General features: G+C 35.6%; 1 protein-coding gene across 17 annotated transcripts in view; it reads right to left on the bottom strand.

The window, feature by feature from the left end:
* Nucleotides 1-22,526, bottom strand: part of LOC144316120 (uncharacterized) — a 480,356-nt gene that overhangs the window by 442,140 nt on the left and 15,690 nt on the right. Inside the window, exon 3 of one of the 17 annotated variants that reach the window (XM_077901666.1) lies at nt 21,915-22,239. The exons of the other annotated variants lie outside the window; for them this stretch is intronic. The gene's annotated coding sequence lies outside the window, so the exon portion shown is untranslated. Of the gene's footprint in view, nt 1-21,914; nt 22,240-22,526 lie in introns of those variants that run through there. 17 annotated transcript variants of the gene reach the window in all.

Genomic DNA, 22,526 nt, shown 5'->3' on the forward strand with positions numbered 1-22,526 from the left:
ACTTAAACAAGACTTTTTAAGACTTGGAAATTTACTTCCTTAATTCAGATAATTCTTTCTTAGGTTTAGAAAAAGAGAAAGAGTTACTAAATAAAATAACTTCACAGCAATAAATTCAAAATTGTGAACAAAATCCTTTATAAAACTTAAATAAATATTGGAATGAAGGAAGTTGAATATATCCATTGTTAAAGTTGAATATATCCATTGTGGGCAAATATATTACTGTTCAAAATATTTGCAGCCTCCCTGAGGGAGGATTGTATATTGTATATCGTATATATCATATATTCACAGTCTTGTTTAAAATCAAGCAGGGCCATTAGACTTCCTTTGGTCAAAGAAATGGAAGTAGAATAGATGTGTCCCCTCCCCCAGGAAGAAACTTCAGGAGCCATAACACTGTTCCCATGAACTGTTTCCTTCAGCCATGTAAATGGTAGTGTTACAAAGGCAGAGGTGAGGTGAGCAGAGCCATGACTGACCAACCCATAAGGGAAAAGAAGTGTGAACCACACAAAAACCTTTCTGTGAAAGCCACTGAAGTGTTAAGGTCATTTATTATTACAGTCTAACCCAACCTATCTGAAAAATAGGAGTAAATTTCCTATTTGCCTAAAGCAAAGGTATCACTAAATAGTCAAAATTAGAAGTATGGTCCCTGGGATAAAGCTAAGGATGCCCACTATCAAAAATATGATATCATATTGTATTGGAGGTCCTAGCTAGCTCTGTCAGACAAGAGTAAAAAGATGATGGGTAGATAGAAAAATAGATAGATAGATACAGATATGAAGGAATAAAAGAAAACTGCCATTTTCCCAAGAGAACTATTTTCCCAAGAGAACTGACGGCCCAATGACTACAAGTAATCAGAGGCTTCGGCAATGTTGCTAGATGAATGGTCAATGTAACAACCAATGCAGAAAATCAATTGCATTCCCATATATCAACAACAAAGAGCCAAAAAGTGAAATTTTTTTAAAGCTTCCATTTATAACAGCAATAAGATACCAAAGATAAACCTTACAAAAGATGTCACAAAGAAATTATAAAATAATACTGGAAAACATTGAAAAAGACCTAAGTAAATGAAAATCTACACCCCAAATTAATCTATTAAATCATTCTGTTACATCCAAACTCACAGAAGGTCCTTCATCAAAGTTAAGAAAACTTATTATCAAACGTATAAGAGTGAGGAAAGACCCAAGAATACTAAATATAATATTGAAGAAAAATAGTAAGAGTCAAGATAAATAAACACAATACTGAAGAAAAATAATAAGGTATGGAGAATCACCCTACTGATATCTTGGCTAACCAAAAAGTAAAAGCAATTGAGACAACGTGGTATTGGCAGAGGATTTTAAGAAAAACAGGTCAGAAAGACATCTCAGGAACAGAGCCATGTGCATATGTAGACTGGACATGTCAAAAATGAAATTATTATGTATAAGAAAACATATTTAGGTATTCATGATTAGAATAATAAATGGGAAAAATTGATAAATTGACTATGTTAAAATTTTAAAATATTGTACATCAAAAGACACTATGAAAGAAAGAGAGGAAGAATAGCCAGCAGAAAATTAGTAGCCAAAGTACATAATCATGTATAATCAATAAAAGAATACAACTCAATAGAAATGAGCAAAGAATTTAAAAAAATAAATTCCTAGAAAAGAAAAACAGAATGGCCAATAAACATGAAATTATATAAAGCATTAGTAAGCAGAATTAAATAAGAGACAATTACCCCCACAAATTGGCATAAGTTTAAAAACCTGACAATATGAGGTAATGGATATGCATGGCTCAGAGGGTAAAATGGTGCAATTACTCTAGAGGACAATTTGATCTCATGCAGTGAGGTGAGGATGTGCATTCCCCGTGACCCAGCAATTCCACTCCTAAGTATGTACCTCAGAAAAACGTTCCCACAGACAACCATGAGACACATGCAATAGAGGTCACTGCTAATGTGGTGCATCTCTCATCTATAACATGGGGATAAAATCAATACTTACTTCATGGGGTGCTTGTAAGAAATAAATGACTTAGGACTTGTAAATTCTTAGACCAGTGCCTGCAATAGTGCAAGTGCTTATTAAGTCTTACCTGTTGTTAATAAGGCCATTTCTAGGCTCCCCTTACCTTATTTTAATTCTCAGCACCTACTGCACTATGCTCAAAACTTGAGATATTTTCCTTTGCAAGCTTTCTTCTCTCACAAATGCTGACCTCATTTAATGGGTTGTTCCCTAGGTCCCAGACAAGTTGGCTTGCCATTTAATAAGTCTGCAGCCAGGCCTGCTGTGATCTGGGTGGGACTTGCTCATCCTCTCAGGTCATATTTATGCTAAACTTCTTCTCCAGAGGTGAGTTGGGCAACTATCCCATCTTACATTTTCTGTGATGAGGTCTGCCAAAGTTCTTAAAAACTATTTTGATCTTTCAGATCAACATATGATAAATTATGCCAATGGACATTTCAATTACCACTTAACAGAACTGTTAATTGTCAGGATCTACTCTAAATAAATGTAAAAGGAAAAAGTAAGGGAAGGAAAGAAGGGAGGGTAAAAGGGAGGAAAGGCAGGAGTGAAGGGATATTGAAAGAGAGTCCAAATATTTTTCAAAGAAAGAAAAATTATATATAATTAACAACATAGAGACATGCTTTTGTCAACCGTATCCAAAATTTCAACCTGAGTAAATTTTGCATTCCACCCTCACCTACAGCACTTTTATGATCTCTTCCCTCAGAATCATGTCCTTTGAAACTCTTAATCCTATAAACAAATCAATATTAAGGATTAATGGGTACTAACATGAAATGTGTCATTCTCTCCAGATAGCATATTCACATTTCTAGATGGACCCGTAAAATAGGTACAATCTATTTACCAGAATTCTCTAAAAGCCAATTCTTCCAGGGTTACAAGTTTTAGTCAAGAAGGCCATTGAGTGTGGGAGAAATGACTCATTTATAGGTAAGATTAGGTGGCCAAGTACCCTCTATTCCACCCTCCCAACCTGTTCCATTCTATAATCACCAGGGACAGGGAGCATTAGCTTAATTTGAGCATAAACACATATATTCCTCTTAATGACCAACTTATTTATTTTAAGTATTTAAAAGTATTACAATGTTTTATACAAGTGTTAACCCGCATAGTTACAAATCATTTTTATTTTATCCCTTATTTAACTATATACCTTCTATTGATTCTCACAGCTAAGACCTACTCCTGTCCCTTAGTCTTTCCCCCTTCCTCAAAACAGATGGAAAATAAAGGTGAGGGCAGGGTCCATGTCCTGTGGGGAAGAAGCTGGCAAGAGGTAGTCTAATAGCAGTAACTGGGAAATCATCTAAGATTCAGTGATGTTATGACACAGATGTCCAGAATGAACCAAACTTCCCAACACTAAGATGCTTTCTCTAGGATTATTTTGCTAAAACATTGAAGGATTGTATATCTTGCTTCTCTTGGGAGAAGCTGCTTGCTGAAAGGGTCTATGTGCATATTTTGTGATGCATCTATACATGTATGGGGACAACCATACAACACCAGTTCTGTGATCTCAAGTGATATACTATAACATTATGGCCCTGGATGAGTAAGACTAAAAATCAATCCTTATTTAGATTACCAAAAGGATAAAAACCATATAGAGAATTAATCAAATGTTATTTATTCAGAGCTCGGTCTCACTAAAAAAAAGAAAATCAGCTGCTGTCAGTTTAGCTCTGGTAGACTGAAAAGGCTTTGAAAGGAAAGTGGATTTTATAGAGTGAAAGGAGAAAATATTTAACTCTTTGGTCATTGTTCTTCTATGCAAGGATTTCCTATTATAGTGGGATCTGGGGAAGTGGAATGGGAAGACTTTCTGATTGGCTTTGGCAGGCTTAGATTGGTGTGCAATCTACTGGTACATAAAGTTTTCCAGGCTGGTTAAGGGTCAAAATGAGTTTTCTGTTTCAATAAAAAATTATCTGGTCCACCAGTTTAGGACTCAAGTTTTGAATGAGCAATTCATAAATGTAAGTTATTTTTCCAGCAAATCCACTTGTAATGATTTTTCATTTACCTTTATTGTCTCATATACTCCAATTACATAAGCTTTTACAAAAATAGTGGTTCTTCCTATTGTTCAGAGACTCCTTATTCAGCACTTTATAGAAAGTTTATGTGCAAAGTGTCATAAAAATAAATGCACAATAAAACAATAGGGCAATAAAATAATTTAATTATACTATGGATTAAAAAGACAACTAAAATGTTATGAAAAACAGATATCGGTTTGTTTTTTTTTTCAGTCCAAATGCATGGCATTTGAAAAATAGTAGTAATCTCAGAATCTGGATCTCTAATCTGATGAGCTCTATTCTTTACCAAGTCCTTAATTTTTTGTTTCTTTGCTCTTTGGAAAAAAAGTTCCCTAAGAGGTTTTTTTTTTTTCTTTCCTTTTTTTATTTATCAACAAAGAATAAATGAACAGCTTCTTTTTCTCTTAGCAAAATGGTATTTTACTTAATTTTTTAAATTAGTGTTTCTTCCAACATGCCAGGATGGTCAGTAATCCTCCCTGCTAGGTATTATGAAAACTGTTGTAATTCCCCCTTTCCTTTCTCTAGTTGCATCAAATACTCTAATCACTTCATCCTGCATTTGGATCTTTATGCTCTTTAGCTGTGTCTCTTCACAGGACCACTATAAACCTTTTAAATTTATAGTTGTAAATGCTGACTCATCCTGCCTTTCATCGTAAGTCAACTCTTCCCAGACTCCTCAATTATCCACAGACTCTTACTTTCAACATTTCCCAACTGGATTGCACTAAAGTAGTTAAGTTGGTCCAGATTTGCTTGTTGATACTAACAAAGGCATTCACTTAGTGAGTTTGTACCCCAGATGAAGCACTTTGCTAAGGACTTTCCTTCCATACACCTTTCCATTCAATCTTCCTACAAATTCCATAAAGTAGAAATTACTAAGGAAACTAAGATTTGGTGAGTTCAGGAACCAAGAGCTTTCATTTAATCACACAGATAAGTAACTGGAGAACCAGTAGGTAGTCAATTTGATCCCAAAGTCTATGTCCTACCTTAAACATTCATCAAGTGATGCCTGAGCATCATTTGCACCACAATTACCTGGAATATATGATAAAAATATGGATTCCTGGACCCAGCCCAGACCTTTTGATATCTGTCTCTGAGGAAAAGAACCAGAAACACACATTTTTAACAAGCCCCCACATGCTTCTTAGACATGCTAAAGTTTGAGAATCATTGAACTGCAAAGCCCAAACATATGTATCACCATGTCTCCCTCAACAAACCCAGTACTTGACTCATAGATTAATATATGCTTGATGGACTGAAGTTACATAAGCCTACCATAATGAAATGGTGTTGATATAGTGCCTTTGGCTTTTTAGAAAAAGGTTCTATAAAAACACTAGGTGAGATTAGTATTTTCACATCAAAATTGAGTACTCCCAACATTGGCACTGAGCCAGCTTAGTGAGGTGCCGTTCTTATTTAGCACATGCCATAGTAAGGCCTCATATCATACCTTCTATTATAGGGAAAGTTGGTAGAAGGCTGATAGAATATCTCAAGACTGTTCATCATTTAAAATGATATAAACCTCAAATTTTAAAAACTCCCTTGCCCGAGATATCCTGTTCTAGTTAATGATAATCGTTGCTTAAAACTAACTTCCATCATCCTATGATAGTAGGATGACCACCCCTTCCATAGTCTAATAACATGATTGTTAAGAAGGTTTACTATGAATTACTATCTCAAGCAACCATCTGCTAGTGACATAATTAATTATGTGCATAAATAAAATCACAGAAAGCAAGAGACTTTGGCTTAAAGTACAGGGAAAACTGATGTCTATAAAATGTAAAATTTTAAAATAGATCTTTTCTATTGGGGGAAGTACATGATAACACAGTGTTGACTGTGTTATCAGAAGTCTGTGCCACTGTTTCTCTTTAACCTTCTGCCTTACGGGAAACAGTACTGAGTCCATTGTCAAGATAGTGGTGAAATCTTTTCTAGGTAACTAAGAATGCTAGAAAAAAATCAAACTAAATGAACTCTCAAAATTCCAGCTCTGTTTATTCACTCAATATCCTGCTGGCTAGGTTTTGTAAGGGATAGGAAATTGAGAGATATACAATATAAATAGATAGAGGTAGAGATATATAGACACACACACACATCTCTACTGACTCCCTTTTTAAGATAAAGACAAGAAATGATAAAGAGAGCTACAGAAAATTTTGTATTCAGGATAGTGACCTCTAAGTAAGAAGCAGCCTGAGTATAAACAGGAATACTCAATGACACCATGAGGTTCCCTTAGCTCCTCCTTTTTTTTTGGGGGGGGGGGGGGTTGAACTACTTTTTTTTAAGATTTTATTTATTTATTCATGAGAAACAGAGAGAGAGAGAGGTAGAGACACAGGCAGAGGGAGAAGCAGGCTCCATGCAGGGAACCTTATGTGGGACTCGATCCCATGATCCAGGATCACACTCTGGGCCAAAGGCAGGCGCTTAATCGCTCAGCCACCCAGGGATCGCCCCTTATCCCCTCCTTTGGAGAAATCACAAGTCTTAGTCCTCAAGTTAAGGCTCCTCCATTAGACAGCCAAAATTTATCAGTATTACCCCCTGATAATAGGAGTTTTTGCCTTTAGATGTTTTTTCTTTCTCCTTACTTCCTTTTCACAAGCATAATGTGTGAGAGACTGCCCCATGATGATCATTTATTTCTCATTTCAAACTATTATCCAAAATGCAATTCCATCTGGAACTATCTTACTTTTTATCTCACTTCTAATTGAGTATAATAATCATATAACTTAGTAAACTGATCTTGGGTAGTTCATATTGCTTTAAAGATTTAGAATACCCCAGCTCACCTGAAGCTCTCTTAATAAGCAAAGACAGTTATGTTTTGTTTTGTTTTGTTTTGTTTAATTTTCACAATAGTTTCACACTCACAGAACTCTCTCAAGGTTTCTGGGGATGTTTCCCTATTGTCTCTTTCCTTCCTAGCTGAGTCATAGGCCAGATGTGGTTCTAAGAGTTCTTTTGCCCCATTACTTTCTCACAGAGGCCTCAGAGGCTGCAGGTAATTCTTGTCTACTCCTCTGGGCCTGTCCGTGATTTCCTCTTCTTGTGCTATAATCACTAGCAGCTGCTTTGTGGATTCCTTTCCTTGTTTTAATAGCCAAGAGTCCTCTAGCTCCTAAGGTTTAACCAGAGTATTATTAGCTTATTGTCCTTGGATGAAACATAATGAAGGTGTATCCATGTATTGAGAAAGAAGCAGTGAAGAAATGTCTTGGGACCAAACATTCCCCCAAATTGAGGGCAAACCACTGGCCAAAGTTTCTTAAAATCAAAGACTTCAGGGCAAGTCCCATCAGATACAGATATGTATCCATGCAATATAGCAGATACATAACAAAAATGTAATTAATCAGTATAGTAAGAACAGTAAGAGAGATCAAAAGATAGAAAAACCTCAAAACAAATCTCAGATACAACATATAAGACACCATAAAACAAAGAGGACATAAGGCTGAGACGCTTGAGTTTTGGAAAATATACAATACAGATATTCAATAATTAACATCGATTAGAGTTAATATTTAATTGAATATACATATATAATCTGGAAGAGTTTTCTAAAATTAAAGCAATAAGAATAGTAAAAAGAAAAATTTGAAAGTTGTGAGTAACCCAAAAAATGCAAAAATTGAACAAAATCTGAATAAAATTTTTAAAATACTTTGCAAATACAAAGAGCTCATACTTAGAAATAAACAAAACACTAAGACTCATTGATAAGTGAACAAAGATAATGAGTGGACAACATATAAAAAAGGCAAATGGATAATAAACATTTGAAAAAATTGCTCAATTGCATTAATAAAGAAAAATGAAGAGTAGGTAAAAATGGGATGCTACTTTATTTTAACCCATCAAATAAGAAAAAAAGATTATATTGAATATTTACAAGAGATTAATAATACAAGGATCCTCATACACTGCTAGTAAGACAACTGATAGAACCTATTTGAAAATAACTTAGCAATATATTTCCCTGTCTAATAATTTATCATAAAAAATAAAATACCAATATTTATGTACAAAAATGTTCAATACAATATTATTTATAATAAAAATTTTTAAACAATGAAAGTCTAACATCTGGAAATGATTAAATTAAGATATATCTAAAAATGAAATATTATATAAACAATAAAATTATGCTGTAAAGACTTAAATACTTTTGTTATAATGAACATGAAGAAAAAAAAGTCACAAACTTCCTTGTAAAAAAATCTTAACTCTATTTTTTTTCTTAACTCTATTAAAAAAAAAATTTTTAAGTTAAAAAGAAGTAAGCCAAAATGTGAAACAGCCACGCCTAGGTAGTAGAATCATGTGTGATTTTCCTATTCTCTGTTCTGATTAGTACTTTCCACAATTTTCTTTAAGAAAAATAATAAAAAACGGGGTCCCTGGGTGGCTCAGTCAGTTAAGCATATGCCTTCAGCTGAGCTCATCATCACAAGGACCTGGGATCACACCCCTCATTGGGCTCTCTGCTCAGCGGTGAGTCCGCTTCTCTTTCTCCCTTTGCCCCTCCACCTCCACTCATGCTTTGACTCTGGCTCTCTCTCTCCCAAATAAGTAAAATCTTTAAAATAATGATAATAATAATAAAGTATAAAAAGAAAAAAAAGAGAATAGCCACACACCAAATAAGGAAAAAGTTTACTCTGATTTTTTCAGAAGATCAAGAATAATATAACAAAAAGTGAGTAAGGTACAAATATTAGCATATAGTTCAGTTCTAGAAATCCACTACAATACTGAAAGTTGTATAAAATATTTCAAACATATATACTTTTATATATAAAATGTAAAAATACACATAAAAAAACATGAGTTATTGACTATGTGGGGCTGGGAGAAGATAATAGGGATAAAAAGGAATAAATACAAAAATAAACTGTTCTCAGAAAGGCATAAACAGCTTCCTTCAACCACTAGCAAATATGTCCCAGGCTTGATTAGGCAACCTAAATTATAATTTTAAGATTGTATGTATGTTTAGGTTTCATTGTTTATTTTTGAAGGGTTAATATCTACTTCTTAAAATTAGGTTTATAAACATTACATAATGAAACAACTAGCAATGCCATACTCCACTTACAGCATGAAAATTTCCAGACTAGTTTTCTGCTACAAAATGTTCTTCTCCCTTTATTTCCATTGTTAATTTTGAACCACAGTGGATCTGCTTATGAAATTCAGCATGATGGAGAGGCACCTCAAAAAAACATCCAAAAACTTGTTTAAACTAAACAATAACAAATTTTTATAGACATTTATTAGAGAATTTTAAAGTTCCACCAACTCTAAATGTGCATTATTTGTCATTCCAGAAAAACTTGAAGGCTATACCTATCCAAAGGATGTGGCAGTGATTTCAGAATATTGCAGGTTAATGTGGTCTATATAGGAGAAATAGAAACAAAAATGTAGAAAAGTAAGCATTGTTTCATTTTAAGAGAAGCAGTTGTTTTTTATTACTTCTTCCTAGGTATAAGTACCTCACTAATGGCCTCTACTCACAGAAGAATTAATAATATCCATCTTGCAAGTTACTATTTTTCTAATAGTTTCGTTTGGCAATCAAATTTAATGTTACTCATTTGCAGATAGGATAAATGTATGATTACTAAAACATCCTTAAAATAGTTTAAAATTCAGATCTAAAAAAAAATTATACGTATCCTAGAATTCAAGCCTCTTCCTTAATAATGCTTTTCCCTCCCTAAGCCATCAAAACCCACTAGCAAAGATTTTCAGAAAAACTATGCTATAAAAAAGTAGTAAGAGAAATTGGACATTCTGAATGTCATTCAGCCCACTGCCTGATTCTCATTCATTCCCCACTTCATTTGCACTCTGAATTTTTGTGCTAAACTTCATAGTCTTTCCAAAAATATGTTTGACTATGTAAACTAAGAGTCTAAATCAGTGAATATTGAGCTACAGAATTTGGTAGGAATTTTGTGTTATATACAAATTAGGAGAGTAGCTAATCATGTTTGACATCAGAACAATAGAAAACAAAAGTTTAAAAATAAGACAAACTATTTAGAAAGAGAAGACCACTTCATGGTAAACACTAAATTTATACAGAATAATTTATGCCAGGTAAGAAGGATGTTGATTTTTTTTTTTTCCGCTAGGATAATGTGGTCTGGTTAATTTGCTGTACTTACTGAAAATACTAGTTTAGAAATTGTCTTAGATACTGGTTTTTGGTATCCCATGATGTTTTATTTCCTCCATAAAAAAGACATATTCCTAGAATTTACACATATGCCTTTTTTTCTTTTGTACATTTAGCTTCAGCAAATCCCTTCTAAATGTAATCCCTTCTGAGTAAATCAGGAAAATATAATTATTTAATCCTTTAGCCGCCCTTCTCTATAGGATAAAATCCAAATTATTTTTTTTCTACCATCTAAGATCTTACACTGCACTTTCTTCTACTTTCCTACATATCTTTTCACTCATGTAGAAAGCTTCATTCATTAAACTATCCATTCTGCTGAAGAGATTGTAGCAGCCGTCCAAATGTAAGTTGATGGACTGAATGGCAAGAAAAAAGAGAACAGACACTTGAAGGTTACTTTCAAGGTAGGAAACACTGAAATTCCTTTCTTGGGAAGCCCAAAAGTATAGAGACAAAGAATATGAAGGCAGAGGAGAAAGAAAACTGAAAAATGACAATGCTATCTTGTAGTAGTATTTGAATGCTTCAGTTTTATATAAATTATAATCCCCTTAGAGTGAGAACACTTTTTATAGCTTTTATTTAAATGCTCACATTTTTTCACAGTGATAGCCACCCAGCAGGCATTCAATAAGTACTTGTTGAATGAATGAACATCAATTGTCCTAACTGCCACTTTAATACTATCTCCTTTTGTTTAAAAAATTGCCTATGAGGGGATCCCTGGGTGGCGAGGCGGTTTGGCACCTGCCTTTGGCCCAGATTGCGATCCTGGAGACCCGAGATCGAGTCCCACGTTGGGCTCCCGGTGCATGGAGCCTGCTTCTTTCTCTGCCTATGTCTCTGCCTCTCTCTCTCTCTCTCTCTCTCTCTCTCTCTCTGTATGACTATCATAAATAAATAAAAATTAAAAGAAAAAAATTGCCTATGAATGTTCATATTTATAATAAAATATTTTGTGAAAACTTGAATGGAAAAAATTGAGAAGACTGACAATATCAAGTTAGAGAAGATATGGGTCAACTCTAACACATAAAATATGAAGAGAGGGTAAACTGGAACAACCTCTTGGGGAAATAGTTTGGCATTACTTTGTAAGCAGAACATGTGCATATCCCATACCCTAGAATTTCCAATCCTAGAGAAATTCATATTTATATACTAGAGAATTGCTTGTAAATGTGCTCCAAAGGGCCCACAGTAGCAATGTTTGTAATAAGAATAAAAAAAGATTTAGAGAAAACAAATCTAAAAGAAAAGAGATTGTGATGTGTTCACATTGAAATAAAACAGTACAGATGAGTAACCAAGACTCGCAACATAGGTGCCTCTTACACATATAATTAAGTGAAAAAAGCCAGTATCAGAAGGCTATACACACTATGACACAAATTTTGTAGCTCAAAACAAGCACATATAATACACTATTGTTTAGGCAAACATACAATTTTTTATTTAATTTAAAGCAAAAGAATGATTTATCTCTGTGTTGACTATCAGGATAAAAGGGGGAGTCAAGAGGATAGGGAAAAAAAGCAAGCACCAGTTTAGATGTAAAACCGGTAACATTTTTAATTAAATTACAGATTCTTGGTATGCATTATATCATTATACCTTAGAACTTCTATACATACGTTACATATATCCTTAGAGCAGGTAACATATTTTTAACTGATAGTAAAGGGAAAATGTTCAAAAAATATCAGCCTGAAAAAAACTTTGTCTTCAGGGGAAAAAAATGGGTATAGTTATAAATGAATATGATGTCCTACCATAGAGAAAGGGCAATGGAAGAATTAATAGCAACATATAACAGTGGGAGATTCAGAATTATAATGAATTTACTGGATTCATTACTTGTTTTTACTTCATTAACTTTTTTGCCCCATCAAAGTACTCTAAACAATAAACTTAGTTTGTCCAACATATGGGAAGAATTAGACAGAAAATCTCTTATTTCACATTGTCAAGCCCAGAGCAATCTCTTTGTTTAACCAGAACACTGGCTTTGTCCTCAAATTTACCAGGGACAAGTAGGAGGAAAGAAGTTATGACAAATATAAATTCAAGTGCTTTTGTTTAGTTTTTCCATGTATTTTTGCAGCAATTTTTTCACAGAGACCTCTCTGGAATTTTATGTTGTCTGATTGTGGTACAAAACCTTTACTCTTTGATTTAATATGAAGGTGAATAGAGATTGCAATGTACCTAAAAAACCTTGACCCCATTATTTCTCATCGCCTTTCAAGAGATTTTTGTCACTAACGCTCCCTCCTTGGGGGCTGAGCACATACTACCATAATACTTGCCAATCTCTCTGAATCTACATGTCTTCTTCAGGAAATCATTCTCTTGCAGAGGTAATGTTTTCATTATCATGTTGCATCAAAAGTAAAGTATGTCCTTGAATAACAATGAACACTTCTAAAAGCAGAGATCCACGTGTGTGTGTATGTGTGTTCATACAATTCATATATATGAATTTAAAATATTTTTCTATTACAAGGGTAAGTTTTGGGTCCCCCATGTTTTAGGGAATATGTCTTCAGTGTCTTTTATTCCTCAAAGTAAGAGATATGAGTAAATGAACAACATGTTTTCTAATCTTACAAACCTATTGCAATTACTAAAATTTAAAAGAAACCCAGAGAAATTCCGCTTCATTAGCATCTTTCATTTTTCATTTGGTCACTGTAGGAGAGAAATTAATATGAAGACAGCATAAAAATTTAGCAACTAGGAGTGAACGAGAAAATCCCAAAATTCCTCAATGGCTTGAAAAGTCCTGTTCCTTCCAATTCTTTATGCCCTGGTCTCCTTATCTTCTCTTACTTTGGCTCATTCAAATTTACAGAAGCAAACTGAAGAGATATGAACTCCTTAAAAGCTAGTAAGAGCTAAGTCAACAAATATTTCCTGAATAGTGTATTAGATTAAAACCAAAAATCTACAGCCCATGCCCTAAAGAGCTTGAGAATCAGAAAATTTTTAAAGGAATCCTTCCATGCCATGAAGACTCCTTTATCCAGTCTATCTGGTTAAAGGAATGGTCATTTAGCCTCCAATGATAGGAAATGCCTCATTGTCAAAGGAGGCCCATTCCATCAGTTGACAGCCTTGTAGATTAGAAAATTCTTATGCTAAACTACAATTTACAGGCAGCCCGGGTGGCTCCCCGGTTTTGCGCCGCCTTCAGCCCAGCGCATGATCCTGGAGACCCGGAATCGAGTCCCACGTCGGGCTCCCTGCATGGAGCCTGCTTCTCCCTCTGCCTGTGTCTCTGCTTCTCTCTCTCTCTGTGTCTCTCATGAATAAATAAATAAAATCTTTAAAAAAAATAAACTACAATTTACAGCTTTATAGCTTGCCTATATTTGCTCTTTATCAGCCTATCGTAATAACAAGCCTGTCCTCATGTTTACATAAGGATTTTTTTGTTAATTTTTTTAAATGCCTATTTAAAAATCTTCCCTTTTTCTTCTTTGTTCCACTATAACGTTCTGTCCCCACAGGACATAGGTTTCATTTTTCTTCAAGTTTCCAGGTTTTTTTTTTCTCCTGCATAGCATTTTGTCACTGTGAGTCTGAAAACATGGTACTCAGAAGCATACATCATATTTTAGGAATGAATCACCTTATACTACAGACTACATAGACTTCCATTACTTCAATCAAATATTATGCTAGCTTTTCTGTAATTCAATAATGGTGCATTTAGCAAACATTTACCAAGTACCTACTAAGTGCTTGGTTTAGGCTAGGCCTTTGGGATTCAAAATCAAGCAGTCTCTACCCTCACACAGATGCATTAAAATATTACCTCATGGAAACCAGACGATCAGTTAAAATCCTAGCTCTCTTGCATTTGTCTCTCCAAACAGATCACCACCTCTGTGTAAACATGTGTAGAGAAACTGACCTTCAACACTGATGAAGTTTACTGTGACTTTAATCACAGCATTCCCTTTAGGAATAGTTTTAATTCCGGTTATCAAAACTGTATATTCTATTTGCTATTCCTTTAGAGTAAAGATTAGGAAATGAACTTCACTCTCTCACCTTCTTAAATGGCTTTTAGAAAAATGAGTAGCATAGTCAAGGACAGGTACCTATGTTGAGCCTTCTACCCCTTTGCTCTCTGTAAGTCACCATGCAACACACCTTAGATACAATGTCTTTAACCAGATAAGACTCTCGCTTTTTTGGGTTTTTTTAGATTTTATTTATTTATGAGAGAGAGAGTGATAGGGGGAGGAGCAGAGGGAGAGGGACAAGCCAACTCTGCACTGAGCATGGAGCGCAACACGGGGCTTAATCTCATGACCTTGAGATCATGAGATCATGAGCTGAAACCCAAGAGTCAGATGCTTCACTGACCTAGGAACCCCAGAAGTTTTCACTTCTATCATTCACCTACATTTGATCAATTGATTCACAAATGAAAATTAAGATACATTGTACACATATTCTCCTGGTTTGTCATATTAGCAACTCCATTACAAAAGGACATATAATTTTAATGCCATGTTCTCAGTGAACTCATTCTGAAGCTTTGTGATACCGCAATCCTCCAAAATTCTCCAAAGTACTCACAATTTTTTACTACTCCATTCTAGATTTTTGCTAGGGACTGCAATTATCTTTTGAGGTCCGTTCTTCTCAATACTTTTCTTTTTCTTTTTTTTTTTTTTAGGTTTTATTTATTTAGTCATAGACACAGAGAGAGAGGCAGAGACACAGGCAGAGGGAGAAGCAGGCTCCATGCAGGGAGCCCGATGTGGGACTCGATCCCGGGTCTCCAGGATCACATCCCAGGCTGCAGGCGGCGCCAAACCGCTGCACCACCCGGGCTGCCCAAGACTTTTCTTTTCATCTTCTGAAAATTAGACAATCTACATTTTCTGTCACTTTTCATTTCCCAACCTTCCCCCTCCAAAGAAAATTCTGATTCTTATGGAAGCAGGAGGCGAGTAATGGACTTAGAGTAGGAGCAGCAATGACTAAGAGGAGGATCCTCTGCCTCCCAAACAGCAGTGATTTTCAAACTCCTTTCAATTCCATTTCAATTTCTTCAAGTGAAAACTTACCAGTAGTCCAATAACTGAAACAGATACAATTGAAGCTCCTCTAGTTGAAGGAAGGAAATAAAGCCCCTCTCCTAAAACCTTACTTTTCACATGTTAATATGCGTATCAGTCTCACCTGAGGATCTTGCTATACTCTAAATCCAGGATCAGTAGGTCTGTGGTAGGGCCTAAGAGTCTGCTCTCTACCAAGCTCCAGGTGCTGCCCATGTGCTGCCCCATGGAGCAGACTTTGTATAGCAGGACCCTGGGCCATTTTCACTGTATTTCTAGGGCTCCCCCAAAGAATTATACTTATGTGGCTCTGGCATTTCCACCTGTTTTCTCATAGCTACATATCATCATCTCCCACTCTGGTAAGTACAATTACGTATGCCCTTCCCCAAAGATGTCTATGTCCTAATCCCTGGAGCCTGTGAAAAGTTACCTTATATGGCAAAGGAGAATTAAGTTTGCAGATGGATTAGGTTTGTTCATCAGACCTTAAAATGGGGAGATTATCCAGGTGGATCTAATGTAATCACAAGATTTCTTAAAAATAGAAGCATAACTCATAGTCAAAGATGTGACTCTTCAAGACTTGTTATGGAGATACAGTACTTCTGGCTTTGAAGATGCGAGGATGGAAGCCAGGATCCAAGGAATGTGAACAGTCTCTAGAAACTAAAAAAGGCAAGGAAACAGATTTTGCCCTAGAGCCTCCAGAAAGGAACATAGCCCAGTTAACAACTTGATTTTAGCCCCGTGACTTCTGCCAGACTTCTACCCTACAGAACTGCAAGATAATAATTTGTGTTTTAAGCTCCCTAATTTGTGGTAGTTTGTTACAGCAGAAATCAAAAACTAAAATACCCTCCTCATCATGTTTTTCACTGGATAACTAAAGAGCCAACTCTAATGGCCTACATAATATCGTGAAGTTCTCTTTAAAAAAAAAAAAAAAAAAAAAGATAATTCACTCAGAAGCTTTCTCCCTAAGTTGCTACTTTGTTTTCACGCTGAATTGTGTAACTGCTCCAAGGAGTCTCCTTATGTAGATGTCCATGATTTCTGCATATGACAAAATAGTATACATTACTAACTCTGCACCTGGGTTTAAAAAGAAAACAAATTGTTAAAAAAAAAAAGAAAAAAAAAAAGAAAGAAAACATTGTTAAAAATATACATATAAATAAATAAATAAAAAGAAAACAATTGTTTCGCTGGTTTTCGAACAAGACTACTCAAACTGCATAGAGTCTGACTTTAAAGGTGACATTTTGTTCTTCAGTGTTCAAAAATGTGTCATCATTATTGCTTTAAAAAAATAACTGAAAACGTGTAAAATGATTTTTGTTACTACTTTTCTTCTTCATGGTATTTAAAGAGCTTTACCACATTTACCACCAAATGAGTTTAAATGTCAGCATAATAAGTTTTCCATAATCCTAAATTAGTTAGAATTTTGGTTGGAAGAAACCAGTACAAGTACTGAAATTGAAAGCATCAGGACTTAGGCCTCTTACATGAACAATTCTTAATTTCCCAGAAATTTTTGGGTGAGGGTGGGGGGAAATGTCAATACAATTAAAGCATTCTAGGACTGCATGTCTCTAAACAATTGAAGCTGCACCACGAAACAGTTCAACAAAGGAAATGATCTAAAAATAGATGCACACCACTTGCACGGCAAAATCTCCCTATAGCAAGTAATGAAAGTGCCATAGAACATAAATGAAACATCACAAAACCTGTGGATAAGCTTTATCTATTTAGATATAGTGCTTTCCATGAGAAAGTGCTCTGCATCACTGGCCATCAGGGAAATACAAATCAAAACCACAATGAGATACCACCTCACACCAGTGAGAATGGGGAAAATTAACAAGACAGGAAACAATAAATGTTGGCGAGGATGTGGAGAAAGGGGAACCCTCTTGCACTGTTGGTGGGAATGTGAACTGGTGCAGCCACTCTGGAAAACTGTGTGGAGGTTCCTCAAAGAGTTGAAAATAGAGCTGCCCTACGACCCAGCAATTACACTGCTGGGGATTTACACCAAGGATACAGATGCAGTGAAACACCGGGACACCTGCACCCCAATGTTCACAGCAGCAATGTCCACAATAGCCAAACTGTGGAAGGAGCCTTGGTGTCCATCGAAAGATGAATGGATAAAGAAGATGTGGTCTATGTATACAATGGGATATTCCTCAGCCATTAGAAATGACAAATACCTACCTTTTGCTTCGACATGGATGGAACTGGAGGGTATTATGCTGAGTGAAATAAGTCAATCGGAAAAGGACAAACATTATATGGTCTCATTCATTTGGGGAATATAAAAATTAGTGAAAGGGAATAAAGGGAATGGAGAGAAAATGAGTGAAAATATCAGTGAGGGTGACAAAACATGAGAGACACCTAACTCTGGGATGAACAAGGGGTAGTGGAAGGGGAGGTGGGCGGGGGGTTGTGGTGACTGGGTGATGGGCACTGAGAGGGGCACTTGGCGGGATGAGCACTGAGTGTTATGCTATATGTTGCCAAATTGAACTCCAATAAAAAAAAATCAAAAAGAAAAAAGAAAAAAAAAGAAAAAAATAGATATAGTGCTTTCTGCTTTACGCATCATTCAATGACCTAGATGCAAGAAATGGTCACTTTCAGAGGTGTCAGCAGGGCTAGCTCTCAATGTTAAATGTATGACAGCAAGGCTCATCACACTATCTGTTCCCATCTCCCACTAGGAGAGGAGATCAGAGAAGAGAACAAGGGGAGATCCGGATAAGAAGGGCATCAAGGGAGGCCTTAAAGGGAAAGAAAATCAGGGATGGGCTCCAATATAAGAATAAAATAGAATAAATAGTTGGACATGGGACATTCTTCAATCAGGGTTTATAATTTCAAATAACATAAATTGACCATGATTTTAGAAAAAAAGAGAATTTCTTGAAAAGTGAAAAAGTTACAATTCTGTGAGTTAAAGAACAGGTGAAAATGAGGGCAAGGAACCATGATCAAGCCATTCCACAAAACCAAACCAGAGAAGTCACTGCTGCTTCCTACGACCTAATGCTGACTGCCATAGGCTGCTCTGCCACTGCTTCTGGCATTGGACTTTCAAAGCCTTTGCTGGCCCTAAAAACTTGATATTACTGCCACTACTGCTGCCACTACCTATCACCAAAATGGATTTTCTCCAGCGACTGCTCCTTTGAATCAGTAATTTCTTATTCAAAGCTGGAAGGGGACACATTTATCTGATTGGTGGAATGTAAGTGATGTGCTCAGAGCCCTAGATGGAAGGAACCCTGGGAAAGCAAACATCAAGCATTCTCAGCCTCCATCCTGTGCAAGACAGGTGCTCCGTCTCTCTCCAAGACTAAATATAGGGAAATGCAAGAATATAAGAAGGGACATCAGATGTTAGTCAGCCCTCCAGACCCTCACAAAAAAAAAAAAAGGAGGCAAATATCCACTACAAGAAACTGAATTGAATGGTAGAGAGTGGAATTAATTTAGTGTTGATTTCATTCAAATAAGCCTGAAATATTTTAGAAGAGCAGAAGACAGAAAACCTCTTTCTACTTTCCCACTACCTCTGAGTCACTAACTGTAGTTCAAGAATATCAGTCGGGGGGAACTTGGGTGGCTCAGTGTGTTAGGCATCTGACTTCAGCTCAGGTCACGATCCCAGAATCCTGGGATCAAGCCACAAGACTGGGCTCCCCTAAGCATGGAGTCTGCTTGTCCCTCCCCACCTCCTTGTTCCTCTCTCCTTCCCTGGCTCTTGCATGCTTGCATGCTCTTGCTCTCTCTCAAATAAACAATTTTTAAAAAATCTTTTAAGAATATATCAAAATATATACCTTAGGAAATCATGCTATTGAGTCAACCCCAGGGATTAGTCTGCATAAAATATTAAACAAAACATAATATTGAATGTGGACTTACTGAAGATTAGAACCAACCTTTTTTTTTTCAGGCAAAATTTAAAATCAAATATCTAGCTTTATGGTAAGAACTAATAAAAATAAAGTATTGATTAATCATACACTATCTTAAGCATTCCATCTTGCTGCATAGCCCTCTCTGCTTAATAAAAATATGCAAAAATATTTAACCCAAATCGAATTATTATTATGTGCCAAATATTATGCTAATTACTTACAAAATTATTCTATCCCATCTTTATATACCTTATGAAAAGAGATGCTATGATCATTCTATTTTAGAGATGAATTAACAGACCTGCTGCAGTAAGAGATTTGCCAAGGTTCACACAAAAATAACAAAGTTAAGGCTCTACTCCACTAATGTCTTCATCTCAAGTTCCGACTCTAACTCCAAAGCCCAGCTCTGGCTAAAAAGTGCTATAGAGGAAGTTCAGCAAAGTCGACCTTTCTCATATTTGTTTTATTCATCATCCTCTCTTCAGTGTTAAAATGAACTTATCAAACTTCAGTAACAAAATCTAAAATTGCAATTGAAAGTACTTATAGCAACTGGGAGCTACTCTAGGGAGTACGAGGTCCTGGGCAAAATATTTTTGCAGTGCCCCTACCTACAAAATCACATCTTAAAACACATTATAAAACTCATAGTCCTTATGAAGATCAGTAAGCTATTGATGATGATTTAGAGTAACAGGTAGAAAAGAGGTACTTATTTGTTTATTGTCCAATTGGTTCTTGATCATATGTACTGGTTCTTGACCATATGTCAAGAACCAATGACCATATGTCAAGAACCAATGTTTTCCTGTTCAGGTCTAGGAACCTTCTCTTTATGTTCCTTATTGTCAGATATCTTTCAATGTGAAACTATGTTATCATCACAATGCCATAGTTCTTTGGAGCCCATTGTACTGAAGCAACCCGTATCTTCTTGTCTCTGAAGTTCCCTAATGCTGGTTGCATTATTACTCATGATGCTGAATTATCCTTCATGCTGCCTGTAGATCCTGGCTTCAAATGATTCTCCCAAAGGTTGCTAATCCTCTTCTCAAACTAAAGTACACAAGGCAATAAGTACAGTCTTATTAAGAGTATACAGGAAATGTAAACAGTAATTAATATACCGGTCATGTTACTTTTACTGTCACAATTTTATAGTATGAGTCTAGAACAACACATCTTACAATAATGTTGACCACTCAACTGCCCTATCATTGAGGCATAGGATCCGTGGGCAAAGTAAGAATGGCCCCATTTATACAAGGAATGTGCATACCTTAACTTGCATGGCTCCTTGAGAACTGCCTGACACATCACAAGGAAACTGCAAAGAAGTGAAAATGGGCACCCTGGGTGCCAGCAGCAGGGATGGAGAGGCGCCAGAGGAAAGGGTGTGAGCAACCCCACTCAACACAAGCTTTGGGCTGCACTATATGCAATATGTTAGGTTTGTAAAGGTTTTGTTTTTTTTGTTGCCTCTTCATTTCATCATCTCTGTCTTAAAATAAATTATCTAGAGAAAATTATAAGCGTAAGAGGTTCCTGAAGTCTAAATTCTCTAAATAATCTACCCCAACCTTAGTGAATTTGAGGACATCATGCTACCATTTTTCACTGGTTTTCTGGATTCCCAGTTTAAATATCCTGCTCCTCCTATTACATTATATATAAAATCTAGTTACTTTTAATATGTTACAGTGGTTCATATTTTGATAAATGCCCTGGATGATGCTGCCTCAAGAGCAAATTATTAAACAAACAAATGGATCAAATGCAAAAAAAAAAAAAAATGAAGACACACAATGTACTAAGTATCTGATGAATAATCCTGCCTGTGGCTGAACAAATATATGTGCTAGCTGACATCTGTTTGAATCTATCGTCTTTAGATATAGATTCATAGTTTTGACCTTATATTTTGTGTTGCTATTAATTGTTATTGAAGCACTCTTTGAAAAATCACCCTACATACAAGGATCATTGAAAAAAAATAATGTCTGGTGGAGACAAGTTAGATCAAATCATGGAAGGAATAAGACTTATTGAAGTTTAAAATTAGTAATGCTGAAAGGTTTTTGTGTTTCTGAGCTTATTAAATCTATGGTGAAAATAATGTTATTTTTTACGTATTTTTATTTTTTTTAAGATTTTATTTATTTATTCATGAGACACACACACAGAGAGGCAGAGGGAGAAGCAGGCTCCCTGCACGGAGCCCGATGTGGGACTCGATCCAGGAATCCCAGGATCATGCCCTGAGCCAAAGGCAGATGCTCAATCACTGAGCCACCCAGGTGCCCCGAAAATAATGTGGTTAGCACAATTTTGTTACTTTCTGTCATTTCATGTTGCCTTTTTTTTTCTAAAGAACAATACAGTTAATGTTTTATCAGAAGTTTATCACTAGTCTTTATCAGTATGTAACTGTATTTTTTTCTTAAACAGAATTTTAACTAGCCAAATGCCATCTCTAATTCAACAATGAAAATAATAAGAAAAAATATAACAGAATTCTCTTAACAAAAGTTTAGATAGCAGAGTTTTTTATTCCATTACAGGAAGAGTGGGCAAGTGACTATGTGAGATATCTTCTCTAGTTAAATAAATGCTTATTTTTGACACCATCTACAGAAAACTAAAGCATATGAAAAAAGAATCAGAAGTACTACCAACAGAAATTCCTTTAATTTTTGATACAAGCCAAGCTCTTCATCCTTGAGAAATAGTTTGTATAGAGAAGTGTCCTAAATTCTTCCAACAGTGCACTTCTGAACTGCTCCAAGTAATACATTTTGTCCTTGTACGTGAGAAAGTGTTTAGTAAAACCAGATGGCCAACTGTTTTCCTGTCCTGAAGCACTTAAAACTGGCAAGAAGATATTTGAGGTCAAAAACCTTTCAGATCCTGATGACATGAACAGACACTTGAAAACTCTGGCTCTTCTATACTTAGATTATTTCTATTATTCTCCACCCAACTCTTACTAAGTCACAGTTTGTTATCTGAAAAATATTACCCTAATACACACTCATCCCCACCTTTGTGGAAGTCTGTACAGACTATATTGCCACTTAAAGCACTAAGAAACCAACAGGAAAATAAATTAGATTTCAAACCAGCACTTAATCCCCCCATCTTTATTATTGGATATT

The sequence above is a fragment of the Canis aureus genome, chromosome 1, assembly GCF_053574225.1.
Source record: "Canis aureus isolate CA01 chromosome 1, VMU_Caureus_v.1.0, whole genome shotgun sequence".
NCBI lineage: Eukaryota > Metazoa > Chordata > Mammalia > Carnivora > Canidae > Canis > Canis aureus.